Source organism: Mustela putorius, unplaced genomic scaffold (assembly GCF_011764305.1).
Source record: "Mustela putorius furo isolate JIRA1106 unplaced genomic scaffold, ASM1176430v1.1 tig00000698_pilon_pilon_pilon, whole genome shotgun sequence".
NCBI classification, from domain to species: domain Eukaryota; kingdom Metazoa; phylum Chordata; class Mammalia; order Carnivora; family Mustelidae; genus Mustela; species Mustela putorius.
In genome coordinates, this window is record NW_025421449.1 from 5,395,963 (window position 1) to 5,409,261 (window position 13,299).

At 34.9% G+C, this 13,299-nt stretch overlaps 1 protein-coding gene and 1 pseudogene across 2 annotated transcripts in view; one reads left to right on the forward strand and one right to left on the reverse strand.

The window, feature by feature from the left end:
- ADK (adenosine kinase) overlaps nucleotides 1–13,299 on the forward strand; it is a 531,050-nt gene that overhangs the window by 182,399 nt on the left and 335,352 nt on the right. The gene's annotated exons all lie outside the window — the stretch shown is intronic.
- On the reverse strand, nucleotides 7,583–7,836 carry LOC106003494 (annotated as a pseudogene).

Here is a 13,299-nt window from a genome sequence, read left to right on the forward strand (position 1 = left end):
AGTTTGTAACCTGCAAGACTGCTAAGGTTAGACTAAAGAAAACTGGAATTGTAACAGATCAGAATATCACTTATAGAAAGGGTTGGAAAACTGTATCAAGAGCATGTACCACTGGGCTAATAGTTACATCACCCCAAATAGACCCCTTGTTAGTGACACTTAGTATGTTCTCATACACACTACCCAGGAAAGGCAAATAAAACCTTGACTGTTGAGCAGACCAATTATCAATCTTCAGCCTCTTTGCTCTTGAGTTTCGCTCAGAAAACAAGTAGAGTGTGTATGTGCAATCCTAAGCACTACTGTTTGTGGCACCTTGCTTAAACTGTGATTGTGTACGCCATCATCATCAGAGGAGCCTGATGAGGTGAGTAGACAGGGCTTTGAACATTCAGCTAGTGAAATCCCTATAACTTGATTGCCTCCTGACAATCATTACACTATGATTCTTAGCTTTTCCCCTTGCTTCTTGCTATTTTTTGTTTGTTTGTTTGTTTGTTTGTTTTTTAATGGATAAATGTGTAGTATCAACCTCTGCATTTGGTTGGTAGGCCCTTTTTGTTCTTTTCCTTTTGGGATGGCTGGCATGTTTACATATTTGGAGGCTACTACTGTTTCAAGGTAATTTTCCCACACAATACTAGGTTTAAGTGGATTTCTCCCTGTTCCATGGTTTAATAATACCTTACATGGTAGCCATGGAAAAATGTGCAGAAACATTGAAAGGGAGCATTATTTGCAAAGATCAACACTTCTATGAAAGACAAACTAAAAGTCGTACAGAGGGTAAACATTAACACTTTACAGTCAGTGTAGAGCTCATTCTGTCAGATCTGACCAACAACCATACTTTCATATGTCAATTGATATTGCAAATTATGTCAACAAGAAAATGTTCTCATTACTTCTTTGATACTTTGATTTGTTAAATTCTTGGAGATTTTAATGCAACCACAGGCAATATAAAACAATATTGTTGAGATGTCCAAATACAATTCTAGACTTTCCTCACCTGCATGTTTGACAGTGTAAATTTAAATTTTGTAAAATTTCATTCATTGTAAGCTTCTCTTTAATGAAAATGTAAAAGTCTTATCTGAAAAGTATTCTGCACCCCTTTTATATACCGCTGTCAGAAAGTGGTATGATTTGCTTACCTCTGATATTGATGCTTTCATAGTGAAGGTTTTGGGACACTTCAGTTTTCTCAATATGTACAGGTGCACTTAATGTGATTTTTGAACTTAAAGCAATGGAAGGAGGTAGCTGCCTTGGACATGTGCCTTAAAAACGGCTGTAATTGTTGTTGGACTTAGAAAAGATATCCTGCAGTAAAATATTTTTAAAGTGTGAGACAAGAAGAATGTCCTTGTCTAATTTGGCAATACACTGAGGATGAGAATGGAGAAAAAGATTTTACTGAAACAGAAATTTATATGCCATTTCTCTAAAAGTGTTTGACGGTATTTGAAGAAGCCATACGGAGACTAGAAAAAACTTGCACAACAAACAAATGTCTCATTTTTGTGTGATTTGACTGCTTCATAACTCAAGGTGGGGGAAAAAAAAGTCACCATGAAAGGGCAGCCAAATTAAATAAAACCTTCTCAATTTCTTTACTAAAACTGTAACTCATTTGGATTGCAACTTTGACAGTATAAATTGAAATTACCAGTGTGCTTCTGAAATGATGTTCATTTTACACATGGAAAGCATATATAATTTAATCCATCAATCCAAAGGACATGATTGATAAACAGTTGGAATACCCAAACAAGCATTTAGATTCAAAGTAGGTGGATATTTTGTAGAGTTTGAAACTAATTTTAACATATCTAACTACCTGCCATTGCTAGTAAGTTCAATCCTAGGTATTCCATGCTCAAATGCTTTTATTGAGAGATATTTAGCTTGATATCATCACAGGACGGACACCAAGAATATGGCCTTGATATAGGCAGAGCAGTCAAAATGAAGTTTATATTGAACTATATTCAATTTCACCACAGTAAAAAGAAGGCTGTCCTAATGGTTCTATTTAGTTCAGAGAAGTGTTATTGGAAAGGAGACACAAACATAAAACTATTAATCCAACTGTTTTTAATCTTCTTTTAAAAAAATCTTTCATTTATATACATTAAGAATATATAATATGGCCTATAAAATTTAAATTCCAATAAAGAATTTAAAATGTTTAAGTTGTCGTATTTTAACAAATGAAAATAATGATTATTATATTTTCTTATACATATTATTTATTTAGCCCTACTTTTAAAAATTGCTAATTTCCACTGTTAATTTCTCCTATTGTTTAAAAGTAGCACTTACATAACAGAAAAGTAAATAATACAGAATAATAAATACTTTCAAATAGGTCTGTATTGATTTTTTCAGGATGCCATAGCAATACCAGAGACTGAGTGGTTACCCAAGAGAAATTTGTTTAATCAGAGTTCTGGGTATTAGAAGTCCAAGATCAAGATGTTAGCAGCTTTGATTTCTTCTACTTATTTTTTTTTTTCTTAAGATTTTATTTAGGGGTACCTGGGTGACTCAGTTGGTTAAGCCACTGCCTTCGGCTCAGGTCGTGATCACGGACTCCCAGGATCGAGTCCCACATCAGACTCCCAGCTCCGCAGGGAGTCTGCTTCTCCCTCTCACCTTCTCCTTTCTCATTATCTCTCTCACACTCTCTCTCTCTCAAATAAATATGTAAAATCTTTTAAAAAATGATTTTATTTATTTGAGAAAGAAAGAGTGAGCACATGTGTGCACTGGACATGCACAGGATCAGGGGAAGGGACAGAGCAGGAGGGAGAGAAGAATCCCAAGCAGTCTTCATGCTGAGCATGGAGCCCCAGCCCCACTTGGGGGGCTCCAATCCCACAACTTCAAGATCATGACCTGGGTGGAAACCAGCCGCTCAACCAGCTGAACTACCCATATGTCCCGGCTTTGATTTCTTCTGAATCCTCTCTCCTTTTGGCTCTCTCTTCACATAATTGTCACTCTGCATACCCCTGGTATCTCTCTCTGTGTTTGTATCTATTTTTATAACGGCAATGGTAAAATTGGCTTAGGATCCACCATAAGGGCCTCATTTTAACTTAAAGGCCCTATCTCTAAATAATAGTTGCATTCTTAAGTTCTGGGACTTAGGGCTTCAACACAGGAGTTTGGGTAGGACACAATTCAGAGCATGTCAAGTACTCCTTTTTATGTTTTTTATTTTGGGTAGTGTTTTTTATTTTTATGTTTTCATTTTATGTTTTTTATTTTTGGTAGTACTTTGATTTTGGTAGTATTTTGATTTTCTTCTATTTCCTCTTGTGTATGTGTTTTAGTTATTTTCTTAGTGGTTACTTTAGGGCTTGCAATTAACATACTAAGCTTACAACAATCAGTTTAAATAGTACCAACTTAGTTTCTGTGGCATACAAACACTTCTCTCCTTCCATCCTCCCCCTTTATATTGTTATCATCAGTAATTCTTTATACATTGTATACCCATTAATATGGATTTATAATTATTATTTCATTCATTTGCCTTTTAATTCCTACAGGAATAAAAGATGAGTTGCAAACCACAAGTGTGGTAGTACTGGCTTTTATATTTATCTATGTAGTTACCTTTACCAGTGTTCTTTATTTCATGTTACGTCTTCAGGGTACCATCTAGTGTCCTTTCATTTCAGTCTCAAGGACTCCTTTTATCATTTCTTAAGGGACAAGTTAACAAACTTCTTAAGCTTTTTTTTAAAAATCTGGGAATGCCTTAATTTCTTCTTTATTCATAAAGGGTAGTTTTGCTGGATACCTAACTGTTGGCTGACCTTTCTTTTAGCAGTTTATATGTCATCTCACTGCTTTGTGTCCTCCATTGTTACTGATGAGAAATCAGCTTGTAGTCTTATTGAGGACCCCTTAGTCATGAAAAGTCACTTCTCTCACTTTGTTTTTAAATTCTTTTTTTGTCTTTGATAATTTGCTCACATTTTTTAGTATGGATCTCTTTGATTTTCTTCCTTGGAATTCATTGGGATTTAATGTGTAAATTCATGTATTTCATCAAATATGGGAAGTTTTAGGCCATTGTATTTTCAGATTTTTTTTCTATGTTTCTCTCTTTTTATAGAAATTTTTGGATAGTTCTATAATACATATGTTGGTCTGCTTGGTGATTTTTTTTTTTTTTTTTGATGTTTCTGTTGAATGAGTTTCGAGCTATCTACTAGTTTGCTCCATAATTATTTATTATATCATTATATATATTTGGTCTGGTATGTCCATTCTTGGGTCAGCATTCTAAAATCTTGGTTACTTTAAATTAAGGCCAGTGGGCTATTATTTTCTTTTTCCACACTGGAGCTGTTATTTTCTTAAACCTGGCCTACTTAACTTACGTATAATATATAATACTTCATTGCGATCCTTATTTTTTAGATCCTCACAACAGCTTATTAGATAGGCAAGATAATGTGGTCTCCATTTTAATGAGGATTCTGATTAAGATAGACAAAAATGCCATGATAAGTCACTAAGCAAAATAGAATTAGAACTCAGGTGTTTTAACTGGAACTTCTGATTCATCTCCTTACTAGAGGTTTTCCCCTCTTCCTTAGAAGACTTCAGTTTTGACTTGTCGATGTGTTTGAGATTTGAGTGTTTTCACATACTCTCTGCACTTCTTATAGTCAGCTTCAATTTGGGAAGAATTGGAGGTTGTCAGGGAAAATCAAGTATCCATCATTTTAAATATAGTTCTGAGTAAACCAACTCTTTCTTTCATGCTTCTTAGGGACAGTGGTTTTCCTTGATATTTAGATACTACCTTTTTGAGCCTTGAACATTTATGCTTTTTTCTTAATTATTGAATTTTTCAGAAGCCTGATGACCAGCTACATGTGGTTGTCCCTGTTGTTTTAAGTTATATAAATTTGCTTGTTTTTATGCTTCTTGCAAATTGATTTACTGATTTTTCTAATGTTTTGCAGTTGTTAAAACTTTGTCATTATTTGTTTTGAGTATCTAATCAAATCTTGTAAGTGTCTTATTGTTTGTTAACTGAACTATAAGTAGATCATCATTATCATTGTTAAAGAACAAAACTGAAATTGAAGATCTAACTGGCTTTATTAAATAATTTGTGAATCAGGCAGCATCCCATCTTAAAAGTAAAGAAGAGCTCTCTTGAGCTGCCAAAAAGGAACAGTTTTTAAAAGCAGAAAGGGAATGGAAAAAAGGAAATTATTAGGAAGGAATGTTGTTCTTCTGAGGGCAATGAAAGGGATCTATCATTACATTTCCTAGTGCTGACCAGGAAATTCCACGTTGACTGGTTAAAAGGTTACATTCTTGGGGGTATTGAAAATTGTAGTTAGGTTAGGTATTAAGTCTTGGTTTGCTAAGTGGGGCTCTTAATGTAAGTGACTTCATTTTGGACCTGTGGTTTCCTTTTTTATAATCTAATTTTTAATTTTTTAAAATATTTTTTTACATTTATTTGATAGAAATCACAACTAGGCAGAGAAGCAGGCGGAGACAGGATGGGGTGGGGGAGCAGGCTCTCCGCGGAGCAGAGAGCCCAACGTGGGGCTCGATTCCAGGACCCTGAGATCATGACCTGAGCCGAAGGCTGAGGCTTTAACCCACTGAGCCACCCAGGCACCCCTAACTCTTAATGTTTTATTAACATATAATGTATTGTTAGCCCCAGGGGTACAGGTCTGTGAATCGTCAGACTTACACACTTCATAGTACTCACCATAGCACATACCCTCCCCAATGTCCATCACCCAGACACCCTCTCCATACCCCCCTCCCTCCTGTTTGTTTTGTTTTGTGAGATTAAGAGTCTCTTATGGTTTGTCTCCCTCCTGATCCCATCTTGTTTGATGTTTTCCTTCCCTACCCCTGACTCTCCCCACATTGCCTCTCAAATTCCTCGTATCAGAGAGATCATATGATAATTGTCTTTCTCTGATTGACTTATTTTGGTTTTCTTTTTAATAGAATAAATTTCTTCTCCCTTTCATCCTCCAAAATGTTGAGGCTATGTGGATTTTTATGACTCTCTATTCAATAATAAAAAGTAACCATTTTTCTGTTACTTTAGTAATTGCCATCTTTGTAAGTAAAGTATATTTTTCTCTGATTTAAAGCAGAGATCTTTGAGATAAAATAATACTCCTTTCATTGCTGTACTCCAGGTTATTTTATAGAAACTATAATATTTGTGTATTATGTTCTTTACCCTTTTAACTCATTTGTTTTTAGGTTGTAGAGATGACCCTATGCCTCTAATTACAGGTTTTCTTCTTTAATCATATATACAAAATCATCAGTTAGGGACCTGAATTTTTTCTTCACATAAGCATTAAACATTTACCTTGGTCTTTTCTTAAATTCTTAGATCCTTATTTCTGTCTTTTAATTCCTAACTTGGTTCTCTGATCATCAGCTTTCTGGTTTTTCCAATTTCTCATGTTTTTCCTAGTTAGATAATCTTCCATATTTATATTTAGCTACTAATGAAATTTTAACCAGGTTTTTGTTTTGTTTTTAATTAAATTTTGAGAGAACTAAGTACCAGTGTTTATATTTATATAATTATACAGGATTTCACCTGGAGGAGACGGGGAGTGCTTTGGTTTTTTCTTTGATGCAAACGTCATGTTAGGAACTAGTTCCCAGAATTGTGTTTTAAAGCTTTCCCGAACTATGTACATTGAGTTCCTAAAATCTTTTTTTGTTTTTAAGTTTCAAGAGTTATATTTGGATGAATAGAAACATGTTGAACCAAAAATTGTAAAGCTGGTATTTCAAGAACTATGTGGCATTTCCAACTGAGTCATAGTTATCTAGAAATTAAAATTGAAAATCAAGACCTTCATATTTCTTTTCTTTTAAAAAAATTGTTAATCTGTGTGGTTATAGATTTTTCTGATTATCTCTTTTTTTGTGACCTATTTTGCCTGGAAAAAAAAAAACAGCTAGAGATTAAAAGGCTTTTTATTAGATGTACCTCCAGGAATCTGGGAGCTGTCCCAACTCCTTACATTTAAAAAGTAGAAATGACATTGGAGTGATCAAAGAGAATTCTCCATTCTAATGTTTTACACCTGGAACAGTTGTGGAAATGTCAGTAGCGCAGCAGTATTTATAAATATCAGAGCAGGATGTGGCAGATGGTGATGCAACATACAGGTTTGTCAAACCTTACGTCATTAAAAAGGAGGTTCCTGTTGGTGCCATTTATAAGATTAATGAATAATTTTAAGTAATTGGGGCTTACAAAATAAAGTTGACTATTCAAAATAGTTCTTTTTGAAGCTGGAAAAAATTTAAATATGAATTAATACCTCCTTTCTTTGGTAATCCTTATTCCTTGTTGGTTAGATTGTGAGAGATTTTAGTAGCTAAATAAGGTGAGGAAAGCAGTGTTTTGTTTTTCTAAGTGGTATTTTAATGGATTTGTGACATTTTTCTATATTATGTCAGATTTTTAATTTTTTAAAATTTACTTTTGTTTATTATTATTATTTTTTAACCTTATTCAACATCTGTTTACTGGGCTATCATCTCAATTCAGGGTGCTTTTAGTGCTTCTTCCATCAGAGGAGCATCCTTCTGTAAGCCTTGCTTTTCCTCCTGGAGGCTGGCTGAGGATAGTGGAGCAGTCAACACACAAAACTACCATTTGTGCATGGCTAAAGACGGTGGTGATTTTGTAGCATCCTGGACAGTTCATATCCATGAGGCCTTTGTGCACTTATTCTTGTGCTTCCTCTTCTTTTACTCTGGGAATGGGTGGAGAAGGTCCTTTGTGAGGGGCATGTTCTCACGGAGAACTCATCACCACCAGAAAGGCTGTCAGGTTTTTAATGTAAAGCAAAATTCATGTATCTTCTCCTTCCTTTTTTCTTTCTTTTACCCCTTTAGTCCTTCTCTTTATGCTTCCTTTCTTCCTTTTTTCTTTCCTTTTTTTTTCTTAAACTTTATTTTATACCTTATATTAAGAGATTGTTTTACCAGTTTAAACCTTATAAACCTTATAAATTTCAATGTAGTGCATTGTTCCATGCTACAGCATTAAACATGGGTACAATTGGAGGTTGTTTCTCCTGTGTAAGAGGAAAACAAAGAGACTTCTGTAAGAAATGCTACAAGTGACAGTTTCTAATTTCATCCAGGGGATGAAACTCTTGCCTTGGTTCCATTCCTTTTCATTCTCTTTTAGAGTTAGCATTCAGAAACTTTAAAAATAAATGTCTTATGGATAATGTGTTCATTTGTTTGAACTGAAAAATAAAGTCAGACCTCTTTGGGTAGAAAAAAATGTCTCATTTGTTTAGTTGTTGGACAGTAAGGATGGTCTTTGCCGCATAAATTATATAGTGGTACTGTCAAGATGCCTTTTTTTTTTAAAGAAAAGCTTTTCTAGAGTATTTCTATGTTCTTTGGTGCTTTTGATGGTGAGGTACTTGAGATAACAAAGTAAAAAGCCAAATGGTCTAAATTTTAGCAGGGCATAGTGATTAGGGGTGTAGAGGATGTGCTGTGGAATTAAGTAGAGCTGGGCAGGAAAAAACTTGGGCAAAATCAGCTAACTTTTTCAAGTTTGAGTTTCTTTTTTTTGAAAAATGAGAATAATTATAATAATTTCATAGCCTAATATTTTCAAAAGAGTAAAGTTATGAATCTCATAGATAATGAATATGTCAACAATTTTATTTAACTCATAATGAATGAATGAACAGGTAAGATGTTACATTTGATTTAAAAGAAAACTCAGAAGTCCAGAGACATGTGTAGTCGATGAAATAAATTTACAAGTATTACAAAACTGACTTTTTAAAAAAATATTTTATTTATTTATTTGAGAGAGTGAGAGAATGAGAGAGAGAGAGAGAGCATGAGAATGGAGAGGGTCAGAGGGAGAAGCAGACTCCTTGCCTAGCACGGATCCAGATGCAGAACTCGATCCCTGGACTCCAGGATCATGACCTGAGTTGAAGGCAGTCGCTTAACCAACTGAACCAACCAGGAGCCCCAACAAAACTGACTTTTTGTTGGGGTGGCAAGTTTTAATTCTCTCTGTAGGGTCAGATTTTATTTACTGATTATACACAAGAATTATTGCTGTAAGTAATGTATAGACTTACAAAATAGCTTGAAGATGATGAAAGGTTTAAGCCACATAGAATCAGAAATCTAGAAATCTATGCTCTAAAAAAAGGCATAGGCTTCCACAAATATCTCCAGTCTTTTGGGACCATTTCAAACTCTTTTACAGTTTTTTTCTTTGATGGTATTTAACTCAATATAGTGTGCTGATAGAATTAATGGTAAAGTATAAACAATATACCTAGTTCAGTATTTATATATAACAAGAGCTCAATAAATTACAGCTGTATGTATGTGGCAGACATTTTCCATTAATTGAATTAAACTTAATGTGTAATTCCAGCAATTTGTTGAGAATGTATTTAAAGCAATAAAATATGCCAGATATTCCTTCCTTCACACCTATTTGTCTAAAAAAAAAATCTTTCAAAATTAGAAAATAAGGCAGTGGGGCCTAAAACTGGTTAGTGAATTGGTCCTTATGGGAAAAGAGCCCAAATGTCATCGACTGATGAATGGATAGAGAAGATGTGGTATATATATGGAAAGGAATATTACTCTTCCATCAGAAAGAATGAAATCCTATCATTTACGATGATGTGGATGTGCTTTACACTAAGCAAAATAAGTCAGTCAGAGAAAGACAAATACCATATGATTTGACTCATGTGGAATTTAAGAAGCAAAACAGATGAACATATGGGAAGGGGAAAAAAGAGGATAACAAACCATAAGAAACTTTTTAAAAAAATATATATTTATTTCTGAGAGAGTGCGCATGCACACATGCATGTGCTGTCGGGGGAGGGGCAATGGGGGAGGGAAAGAATCTCAAGCCGACTCCATGCAGAGTGCAGAGCCCAACACATGGCTCCATCTCATGACCCTGTGATCCTGACCTGCGCCACCCAAGTACCCAGCAAATCTTAAGGGACTCTTAATGATAGAGAGCAAACTGAGTGGTGATGGAAGGAGGTGGGTGAAGAATGGGCTAAATGGATGATGGATGTTAAGGAGGACACTTGTCATATTGAACACTACATGTGATATGTGAGTGATGAATCACTAAATTCTACTCCTGAAACCAATATAACACGATGTGTTAACTAACAATTTAAATAGAAATTTGAAAAGAAAAAAAATTTTAATAATAAATAAAGTTCAATAAATAAAGTTTAATCTTCTGAGTTCTTGAATGCTTTACTTGGTTAGTGATTGTTTTGGTTAGTGACTTGGAAATCCTTTGTTGTCTACAGTTGTTGGAAGATTTATTGGTTGATTGGCATCAATAAGGATTATACATCGATAGTTAATTGAATGCAAAAGAGTGCTCGCTTCGGCAGCACATATACTGAATGCAAAAGAAAAGAAATAAGTCTATTCATATCTGCGCATCTTACATAAAGATATAATTTAATTTCATTTTATGTTAAATATTAAATACTGTAAGTTTTCATTTAATGAAATTAGTAGTAAATTCCTTTGTAAAAGAATAGTTTTTTAGGGCGCCTGGGTGGCTCAGTGGGTTAAGCCTCTGCTTTCGGCTCAGGTCATGATCTCAGGGTCCTGGAATTGAGCCCTGCATCAGGCTCTCTGCTCAGCAGGGAGCCTGCTTCCCCCCCCCCTCTCTCTGCCTACTTGTGATCTTTCTTTCTCTCTCTCTGTCAAATAAATAAATAAAATCTTTTAAAAAATAGCTTTTTAAAGAACAAGATAATCTCTAATTACTGCATCTAAGTCAGTTTTATAAGTGTTTATCTTCCATGCCACACTCTTAATCACAGTATGTATTCAGTGATTTTCTTATATTTTCCTGGTTTTCATGTCTGCATTTAAGCCACTTAAACATCACAGAAAGCTCAGAGCACAGTCTCGAAGACAGTTTTTTGTTCTAATCAGTCTCTTATTCTCCCATGGCCGCTAGAAGTATATAAGAGTGTGTTGGTGCCTCTGGATGCCAATGAATCAAGAATCACTCCAAACATCACCTTTTATCAAATTCTGTGAACCTGTTTGTTCTATTTAATTTTAGTTAGATATTTGTTAGTCTTCACTTTCCCATGCATACTTTCTTCAGCCTACAGTGCTGTTTACTGTGCCATTTTTTCCCTCATCCCTCTCAATTTACTGGTCATTTCCAGAGATAAATGATCTTTCTGACTTTTGCTTTCCCCACGCTAAAAGTGCTTATTGGAGCATATATATCTATATAGCTTAACCCAACTGAGTGCATTTGTTGGTGATATTCTGTCAATAATGTCAACATCATTTTTAACTGCATATAAATCATTGATCATTTTTTTCCATTATTCATCATTGGATTAATTTACATAACACAGTACTTACTATAAAATGGGCAGATAAATGAATGGCTCTCTACTCCCTTCTGTATTATTTATTTGATCCTCTGATTATGAACACTTGTACCTCTAGTCAAGCTGATCCTAGATTATGCCTGCCCTTAAACTTTATTATCTGAATCAGAATCAGAGCCACATGCAAAATCCTTTAAAGGGAGGTTTTATTCACAAGAGTTGTTGCAAGAGTGGGGAAAGGGACCTTTGTAATAGGGGGATGGAGATTACTGCAATAAAGGAAATGCTCCCACCATGAGATGTGCAGTGTTCCCAAAAGTTGGGTAGAAAAGTCTTTTCTTTCAAAAGGAAAGAGTGAAGCTAGAAGGAACCTGGTACGTGGAAGTGGAATTAATAGATGTAGGTGGGTAGAGGTGGAGTGATGGGATAGTACAGAGACTGTTTTACATTGAGATCAGCTTACCCTCAGGAGGCCTGTTAGGTTTTATGTTGGTTCAGGCTGAGGATGGGTCAGTGTTCAGGGCTCTCAAAGAAGTAGAGAAGCTTTTTAACTGACATTTGGTAAGTCAAGGTAGCAGGTATTTTGTTGAGATTGGCCATTGGGTATAACCAGTTGAAGTAATCACTTTTGGGCAAAGAATGGGAATTTGGAGGGTCTGTGTCTGGCCTTGTCATAAGGCAAACAAAGGAGTTATGTGTGTTTTTTCTAGTCATACGAGGGAAAATGGTCCCTTGTAGCAAACTGTTTTAGGAACACAAAGGCATGGGGGAATTTCTTCAACTGTCTCTGGTTACCAGGATCATAGGGCTTGGGGTAAAGCTAGCACTGAAAGAGGAATTTGGAAACATGTTTCTAACACAGTTGTCTTGGTCACTTCCTCCTCTTTATCTTCAGCCCCATTGCCCAGCCCCAGGGAAAAATTAGAAAACCCGATCTCTCTGATTCAGAAAGGGGTTTTTTTTTGTTTCTTTTCTTTTCTTTCTTTCTTTCTTTCTTTCTTTTTTTTTTTTAAGATTTTTATTTATTTGGGAGAGAGAGAATTTGCAAGTGCGGGAAGATGCAGAGGGGAAGGGAAAAGAAGGGGGAAAGAATCTCAAGCAGATTCTTCACTGAGCTTGAGCCCAACATGGGTCTTGAGATCATGACCTGAGCTAAAAACCAGTCAAACACTTAACAGACTGAGCTACCCTGGCTCCCCTAATTCAGTAAGTTTTAAATTATTGCTAAAATATTTAGTCCATGTAGTTGCACATTATTCTTCCCACAAAATTTTATTTTCTATTCTTTGGTCTTTCCTTAGAATGATCTTTAGAATTATTTTATCTATGTATTTAAAAACAAACAAACAAAAAACCTCCTGAGGTTTGATGGGAATTTTGTACCATCATAGATTAATTTAGGTATAATATACATTTTTATGTTGTGTTTTGATCAGTAGAATGACATTAGAACATCTCTACTGAGTCAAATATGTGTTTTTTTTTAATTACCTAATAGAGTTTTTTATAATTTTTAAAAAAAGATCCTCACACTTTCATATATGTTGTTGAGTATTGTGTAGTGTGTTAACATTCTTATTCTTGTTATTCCTACAACTTTAAAATAATATCTCTTTTTTATTATGCTTTCCAGGTGATATTGCTGGTATAGAAGAGATCTAGTTATTTTATGCTCAGATACAGCATTCCTTTACCGATTCTATTACTTTTTTAGCTCATATCTTGCTTTGAGTTTCTGTTACTTATGTTCCCTGAAAACTGTTTTCTCTTCCTTTCTTTTGTTTAACTCTTTTTCATATGCTATTGCAGAATCAGGAATTCAAAAACTTGGGGCACCTGGGTGGCTCAGTCAGTTAAG